This window comes from Crotalus tigris, unplaced genomic scaffold (assembly GCF_016545835.1).
Source record: "Crotalus tigris isolate CLP2741 ecotype Arizona unplaced genomic scaffold, ASM1654583v1 scf7180000017625.6296891, whole genome shotgun sequence".
In the NCBI taxonomy this organism is placed as follows: domain Eukaryota; kingdom Metazoa; phylum Chordata; class Lepidosauria; order Squamata; family Viperidae; genus Crotalus; species Crotalus tigris.
Genome location: NW_024096520.1, coordinates 236746 through 245861, shown reverse-complemented (window position 1 = coordinate 245861; position 9116 = coordinate 236746).

Genomic DNA, 9116 nt, shown 5'->3' with positions numbered 1-9116 from the left:
TCTCAGAGCGTCCCTGGGCGAGAGCAGAGCACTTTGGGAAATGTAGTGCCGCAAGAGCACTCTGGGAAATGTAGTGCCGCGAGATTCTCTCAGGGATTCTAAGGGTTTCGGCTCGATCGAACAAGGAGGACGCTGTCTCGGAGAACCCGCGCGCGTGACGCTTGCTGCTTTCGGTTTCCGTTCACTCCGGCAGCCCAAGTGCGTCGGATTAAGTCGCAACTAGTGTATAAGTATGATGCATTTATAAAATGAGTGTGCGTTGCAGCTCGCGCGCGCGTTTATGTATTATGCGTTGATTAAATGAGTTAAGAGTTACAGATCATACGTGTGTTTAGTTATATATTATGCATTGATTAGTAAGTTGCAAATCGTGTGTGTTTATGTATTATGCATATATTAAATGAGTAAGAATTGCAGTTCATGCTTGTGTTTGTGTATTCGTGGTATCCTTCTAGACCGGCTCCTGGAGTTGGGTTGTGTTGCTTCTGCCTCCGGGCCCGTTCCAGTTAGTATTAATAAGAGCGGAGGGATCCAATCTTCAGATACCCACTTTATCAGTTGTCTTTCTCCTCTACTCTTCAACATACATAAATGGGGCTCTGGGTAAGGTCATCCAACAGTTTGGGTCAGTCTGATGATGCTGTTGAAGGAAAAGTCTTCATCATGGTTCATACAAGCGGGGGATAAATAAACAACATGGGGATTGCTTTAGAAAGAGGGTTGCAGTTTATTGAAGAGCCAGACAGCAAGATGGTTCTGGCAGGAAAAAGAAGAAAAAAAAGGGCTGAGCACATGTGGGTAGTAGGTTTTTATACCCTCATTTGTAGTAGTTTCCTGTTTCAGGCTTTGTATTTCCTGTGTCATGTATTCTGACCTGAGTCTGCGGGTGCCTTTCTGGTATTCTTGGTGGTGGTGGGTTAATCCTATTATTTATCCTGCTTCCCTTGTGCTGCGGCTAATGACTCCTAGAGTTTGGGTGGGGTATACAGATTTTAGGTGTCTTTGTGTTCTTAAGCTTCTAGCTCCAACTTTCTTGATGGTTTACATCTGCATTTGTATAGAGCTGGCTTCTGCTTGGGACAGAGACTTGGGGGCAGGGTTGGTTTCTGTTTTTAAAATCTTTTGAGGAAATATATTTTTCTGCCCTTTTAATATTTCCTTCTCTGGGGAACTGACTTCCCACAATGCCCACTCAGCTTTATATTTGTACCAAGCTTCTTGGATGGTCAGACCCTCTCAGGGTCTGAGATTTGGTGGCCTGGATGTGACACAACAGGCTTGAGCTCAATTCAGAGAAGACTGAAGAATGACTTTGGTTGTTTGGATTTTCTAGTGCCAGGGTCTTTCCATCATTGGTTTTGGATGAGGTGGCACTGCGTCAGACAGACTCAGTGTACAATCTGAGGGTCTTCCTGAACTCAGGACTCCTGCTCAAATAGCAGATGGCAACCAGGGCTTAGGAGGGGCTTTGTGCAGCTTGTGTATTGTACCAATTGTGCTTGTTCCTGGATCGAGAGGTGCTGCTCACTGTCACTCATGCCCTTGTGACTTCCCATATGAACCACTGCAATGTACTTTATATGGGGCTGCCCTTGAAGTGCATTTGGGAACGTCAGTTGATGGAGAATGCAGAAACATGGGTAGTAAATGAGGCTGGTTATTTGGCACATATAACATCTCTACTCTGTGAGCTGCATTGGTTTCCATTGTGCTTCTAGATCAGGGGTGTCAAACTGCTGGCCCGCGGGCCTGATGCATCATAGCAAAACTGCGCCCACCCCATTGCAAGCAATGGGGAAAAAGTTGCGATATGTCACGACACGTGATGTGACATTGCAAGTTTGACACCCTTGTTCTAGGTGCATTTCAAGGTATTCGTCATTTTAAAAATCCTACATGGTTTGAGACTGGGTAAATTGAGGGATGGTCTCTCGGCAGTTGTTTCTGGCCATCCAATTTGTCAGGCAGGATGGTGGGACCTAGTGTTGATCAGCCTAACATATTTAGGAATACTGGTTGGTGGGACCTAGTGTTGATCAGCCTAACATACGTGATCTTGAATTGTGTGAATTGGGAGACAGATGCCCTGAATATGTGGGTTGTTAAGATAACAGCAGGTCTTTAAAAGGAAATTGCTCTGGTTTCTCTGGAAATCGCAATGGTTTTTTAAATAAAATTTGCTGAAATTGTGTACATTCACTAAAGAGAGGAAGTGATAAGGATATTTTAGTAATTTCTATGTTTTTCTATTATTCCACAAACAATATGTTTCCTTTCTAATCATTGTGTGTGAGAAAAGCACTTATTTTCCAAATATTTAACAAGTCATTAAGTGAAGCAGCAAGCAGTTTATTGTAAAATACGTTCTTGCAAGAGTGGGTGACTAGTAAGTAGGCACACCCAGCAATAGACTTCAGCAACTGCCCCAAGCGCAGTTCCCTCCCATTTGCCAAGGAACACTAGATTTACAGCCTATCTGAGGCGCCTAATCGGCCCACATGAATCTCCGCCTGTTTACATTTCTCACCACCCTTTATCCAGCATCCCTTCCCCTTATGTATTTATTCCCTTTTTAGGTTAGTTTTTTCTTAGCAGTAAGTGCATGAAGCTTGGCACAGCCCCCAGGATCTATTTCCTGTTATTTGTTAACATAGACAAAAGATAAGTGAATAATATCTTTACGATATGTGTTTTCCTGCAAGTTAATGTGGTTAAACCATCCATTCTTAGGATTACAGATGTTTCCTGTTACCTATCTTTGCTCTTTCCACTGCGCTTGGTCACTCACATTTTCCTAAAGGATGTCAGACATGCAAAAACAACACTACTATTTTCCACATCTTGTGTTTCCTTATTTACTTAAACAAATGAAGTATAAATGCTTGTAGTAGCTGCAAAATAGAAAGCATGTCCTTATTCATTGCAATGTGAGGCTACCAATAAGTTCAGGTCTCCTAGTCTTAACAGTTCACTCATGTTCCCACAATATTTTAATGGTTTAATTGTTTTTATTTTTAAAATTTGTTTCACTGCCCAGAGTTACTTGGCGGTTGAATGGCCATACAAATTAATTAGACAGATAAATACATAAATCCACTAAAACACACCAGATAATCATGTTGAAGTCAAAGCAAATGCATTTATTCAACCTGTTAGGGATAAAATTCAGTTCCAAAGGTGTTGGAAAACAAAACAAGTTTTATTAAAGCATTTTCAAAGGCTGTTGTAAGCAAGAAGCCACACTCAATCAGGTCAGCATAAACTTTTATACCTGTCTCGTAAAATTATGCCACATCCTTCCTTTCCAAACCCAGTTGATAGGTCTGGTCTGGTCTGGTCAAATGCTTTCTGATTGCCTAGCAACATTATCAGATCCTGCAATTGTATGATCAAAAGCTCCTTTGTTCTTGTCTTATCTCCCCTTCCTTATCTGTGGCATGGTTCATGACATCTTGCTAACTCAGGATGTAGCTTATCTACAAGATGAAGTTGTCTGCCTAAACTGGATGATTACAACAGTTATAAATGATTCATATTTCTCAGTTCCCTTATTTATCTGTAAGAGTGCATGCTTTTCATTCAGAAGCTATGTATATCACAGCAGAGTTCATGCTTCTGTTATACATGACTGTGCTTTGGTTATATAATATAGTTATACTTTAAAACACTAACTCTAGGTAGCTGGAATAAAGAATAAACCTTATATAAATTGGATGTCATTCATAAACTATATGCTATTCTATAGTAGAGTGCACCTCTCCAAAAGTATAAAGTATACTTTGAATCAATGTATATAGTCCCTCTCTGTTTCTCCAGCTTGCATCTCTTTTTCTAAAAGTACTTTAGCTAAATGCCTCCACATGCCTGTCTCCTAAGCAGAGATGGAAAATTACAACATGTACATTTATTGTGTATCTCACAAACCCAAGTTTGTCAAATAACATTAGAAGGAGCAGTGTGAGACTGCTCCTTCATCTCCCTTTTTATAGATTTCTGGCTTACAGATTTAGCCAAACGATATCAACATGGATGGAATGCATTGTCCTGTTACAATACTTTTCAGCATGAATATCTCATGCTCTCCTGCTGCACAATCGTTGCTTCCTTTTGTTATTTAGGAGTACTAGGCCTGACTCTGGCACAAGCAAAGAGACAGAGTCAAATTCTCTCTCTGAGTCACACGTTTAGTCAGATCTGGACAAAGGCTGGTTCTCCTCTAAGGCTGAGAAAGACTCTAAATGATTTCTTAAATGTGCTTTTATATTGTACTTGGTTACATAAACAGGAAACACAACTGTTGGTATGAAAGTAGATAAAGAAGTTACTAAAATATCTGTGCCCACATCCTGTAACGATAATTATTTTGAGCAAGCTTTATTTTAAGAACCTTTATGGTTTCCTGTCCTCCTTCCCCACACTCAGGACGTATGTTCTTTATTTCAGCCATTTCAGTATAGGAATCTTGATCATTGCAATCCTGATAAACACTTACATACCCTGTTAAAACAGATGTTTTCTTTACAATGCTAATCTATGGATAACTACAGCATCTACATGAGACATGACAAACTTGCGATGTCATGTGATGTTGTGCAACGTATCGGGCCAGTTTTGCCATTGCCGGCAATGGGGTGGGCACAGCTTCCACGTGACACGTCTGGCCCGTGAGCCAGCAGTTTAATACCCCTGATCTACATAAATGGGCATTTTTAAATTTCCTATCAATATGTCTTTCTATCCATAAAATATATATCTTACTAGCCATATGTTGGCCACCTAATGAGAAGGAAGGACTCACTGGAGAAGGGCCTAATGCTGGGAAAGATTGAGGGCAATAGAAGAAGGAGACGACAGAGAATGAAATGGCTGGATGGAGTCACTGAAGCAGTAGGTATGAACTTAAATGGACTCCAGAAGATAGTGGAGGACAGGAAGACCTGGAGGAACGTTGTCCATGGGGTCGCAATGGGTCGGACACGACTTCGCAATTAACAACAACAAAGCCATATGTTTTACTATGTGATACAGATAGTCCTTGATGTACGATGACAATTGAGCCCAAAATTTCTGTTGTTGAGTTTTACTACTACTACTGTTCCCCTACTCCAGTGGTTCTCAACCTTTTTAATGCCGCGACCCCCAACCGGTCGTAAGTCGAAGACTACTCAACCGGTCATAAGTCAAGGACTACTCAACTGGTGCAGCACCGTTTGCAGAATGGGACTTTTGGCGGGCTCAGCAGGGCAGAGATAGCCTGGACAATTCCTATTGGCTTTTGAAAGCCAATAGAATTAGACTCTAAGGAAAAGGGGGGGAAAATGGCGGACTGTGTTGTTTGGCGACCCCCGTGAAATGGTCATTCAACCCCAAATGGGGTCCCGACCCACAGGTTGAGAACCACTGCCCTACTCAGTCAGGACATGGTTTGAAAGTCTCCAAAATGTTTATATGAAGAGTCTGCAGAGCCTTGGTCAGGCACACAAAGTGAGACCCAGAGCATGCACATAACCAGGTTTTTATTGTCAGCTTAAATGCAAAGAAAGCCAGGTGTTTCCATTGCATTGGCTGTTACATGAAGTATTCCATATTTAGCCTTCTCTACTTGTGTTTCTAAGCAACTAGACAGTTTCCTACTACAGTCTACTCTGTGCATGCTTAACAAAATATCAATATTGCTATGGCAACCTATAGAGGGTAGCTTTGGGGTTTCCAGGTATGTGTTTGCTAAACCAGATGTTTTTTCTTTTCCTGACAGATGGTGCCTATAGGTAGATCTAAATCCCTTAGGTTAAAATAGTTGACAAAATAAGCTTCTTTCTGGTTGCTCTAGTTCCATACTTAAGAAGCAAAGGTTTGCAGTTTAACCACATCCTGGGTTTCAAAAGCTGTTCAGCCATTCAACTCATTTATTTTAACTGCACACTAGTCTTGCTTACTGATAATAGAGTCTGCCTAATAAAGTCCACCCAGCAATGGTTACTTTTTGTCTCTCTACAGTCATTTATCCTCTACAAACTTCAACTAAGAATATACTTCCTTTTTTGGCACAAGTACTTATAGTCAAAATATACACAGGGACAGACGTGCCTGAGAAATTACTTAAAAGAGATGAACTTCACTCTAAGCAAAACCATTGTTTCTGTTTAAGCATAAGACTCTGATAGGGTAAAGTTTAAGAAAAAAAATATGTCTAGCAGATTGGAAATCAATTTTTTTAGCTGATCACTTCTTTTTAAGAAATTTTGTTCCTACTTGATCACATCACTCTTGGCAAAAAAAAAAAATAGAGACAGCAGATGAAACCACTCATTTTGTGACAGAACTACTGAGAGACCACAATTCAGGATATTCCTATACCCCAACAGAATGAGAAACATCTAAAACCCCTTGATCTTATTAATGTAAGATATACTGTATTTGTATACAAAACATACACATTTTCACTAAGCAAAATGCAAGAGTACTAAAAATTGTAAAGCTGGGGGAGGGATCTAAAATATAATGTATATAATCAGGGCTTTTTTTGTCATAGAACCCACCGGAATAGTATTCTGGTACCTTTTTTCGACAGATTTTCCAGAGTTGCGTTCTTTTCCTATTGTTGCCCTTCCTATCCTCATTTGCTTTTGAAAATGCCCTGCTGATGGTACGGTGTGAGCCCGCCCGAGCGGGGTCCCCTCCAGTGCTGTCCGCCTCCTCTCGGAGGAGCCATGAGGCGCTGGAGCACCACAGCCAGAACATGGCTTAATTGGCTGGGTCGGACCATGTGGTGTGGAAGCCGATGGTGGTGGTGGGAGACACATAAACATGGAGGCCATCTTTCACGAGAGGGTGAGTGAGTCTTTTGCCTTCCCTTACAGAAGGTGGGGTGTGAGGTTAAAAAGAGGGCAAAGCGAGAGGAAGGAAAGACGGCTGGCGTGGAAGTTTGCCCGACAGTGAAACTTTGCTGTTTCGGTTCCTTGGGTAGTTCAAGGGCTGGGATGTCTACGAAAATCTCTTTTTAGTCTTTTATACTTTATATTCAAGCTGTGGAGGGGAAGAATAAGAATAAAGCCAATGTCTTGTGATTTGAAGCTATTATTATTATTAATAATATATATTAATTATGTATTGCTCAGATGTAAAGGTAGATCTACAGTATGAGGTTTAATCCGATCTATTTATTAAATTGGGTTTAACGTAAAGGTAAATTAAAAGTAATCTGTTCACTGACAAAGTTTCAACTTTAATTTGTTTCAAGTCAATATCCATATTAAACTCCAAATGTAAATTTTTCCACTTTGTTTGACAAATTCTTAAAAATAATTCAATCTTTTACAAGCAACCAAATTTTGTTTTATTGGGCCAATTTCATTCCACATAGAAAGCTGACATTTCCACTCATAAAACTAAATGGGTATGCCAGTGGTAAATATCCTAAAATATTAATAAAATGCCTTCTTGAAATTTAAAGCCACACCGTGCATGGTAACATTAATAGTATTAACTTAGCTTGAACAAATCCTAGTCTTTTAGATATACTAAAAATTGAAGGGTTTTTTTTCAACTACAAAGGTAAACCTTGTAGGGTAGGCAAGGTGGGTTGTATGACGTGTGTGGGTGTGTGTACAACGATTGACTATGTGCGAAAGGTAAATAATTTCTTTATTTAAAAAAAATCCTTATACAAAATGGATAGAGTCAATCGAAAAAAGATTGCTTGATAACAAAGAGGATGAGCTGGTGTTTTGGTCTCGTATACTTGATCAAAAACATTGGCCTGAAGATGTTAATACTCAACTGACATTTGGAGAAGTGGAAATGAGAAACTTGTCAATCAGATTACAACTAAATGAAAGAGAAATGATTTGTGAATTCTTTGAATACATTCTCAAAAAGACATATCCAGAAAAACTGTTGCATTTGATACAGACTCTGAATTCATTCCCATTTCTCCAAGTGAATGTGAACATCGGTTTTCGCAGATGAATCTAACTGCCATCCCAACAATAGCTTCATTGAACACTAAGACAATTTTAGCACTTTTGTTCATTAAACTTGTTGGACCACCTCTGAGACTTTTTGATCCTTCCAAGTATGTTAATCTGGTTATTCAGAGGACGACATTCAGCCATAGATACTAACAGCAAGGAAAGAAGTTGAGAAGATTTGCTGGACGAGAATTGGACAAAACTTTGGAATTTACTATGAACATTTGCCTTAAATACAATAAATTAAATTTATGTTAAGAACTGAAAATATATTTTTTTTAAAATAAAAGATTAACAAGATCTGAGTTCTGGCATCTTTTTTTTTTCAAAAAAAGCATTGTATATAATACATACAAAGAATCAGCCCAACCCTAGGAAAATGAAAAGTGTCTTTGTTCTTCCTGCCCAAAGCCAACAATACAGAATTTAACTTTGTACAGTATTAAATCACAAAATCTTGACGGAAGTTTTAATGTTAAATTATATTTTAAGCTTTTGTTATCTCTAGATAATTCACTGCAGAGAGAATGGGTGCAAAAAGATTATTTGCTTGGAAATTGTTAGGTTGAAACGCCGGTTGGTGTTTATGTGTGGCAACTCATATAAAAACTAGGCATAGCTTTGATTGTACCATCAAGGTTGCCATTTTTAACTTTTTTGATCACAGCTACAAACATCCTTGATCCCTTATATAATAAGTCCAAATACAGTAAAGCATTTGTTGTTGTCTCGAATGAGGCCAATCACTGTTGTATCATCTGCAAACTTCAGTACTTTAACAGAGGGATCTTTTGAGATGCAGTCATTGGTACATAGAGAGAAGTGAAGTGGAGAGAGCACACAGCCCTGGGCAGTGGTGAGATTCAAATATGTGAACAATTGGTTCTCTGTATAGATGCCGCTTCTGGAAGTCCATTCTGGGCCTGGGCAACAAAAAATTAGTTACCGGTTCTGCTGAAATGGTGCGAACTGGCTGAATTCCTCCACTGGCCCTGGGGGCCCCCTCTGTTAATTGTACAGGTATCTGATGTGATTTGCCTAGCTTCACTGCTGCTTTCTGACGTCTGTTAGAAAGCTTATGATCCACTTACAGGTGTGGTCAGGCATGGCTAGCTTATTTAGTTTAGTGAGAAGAATATCTGGAAT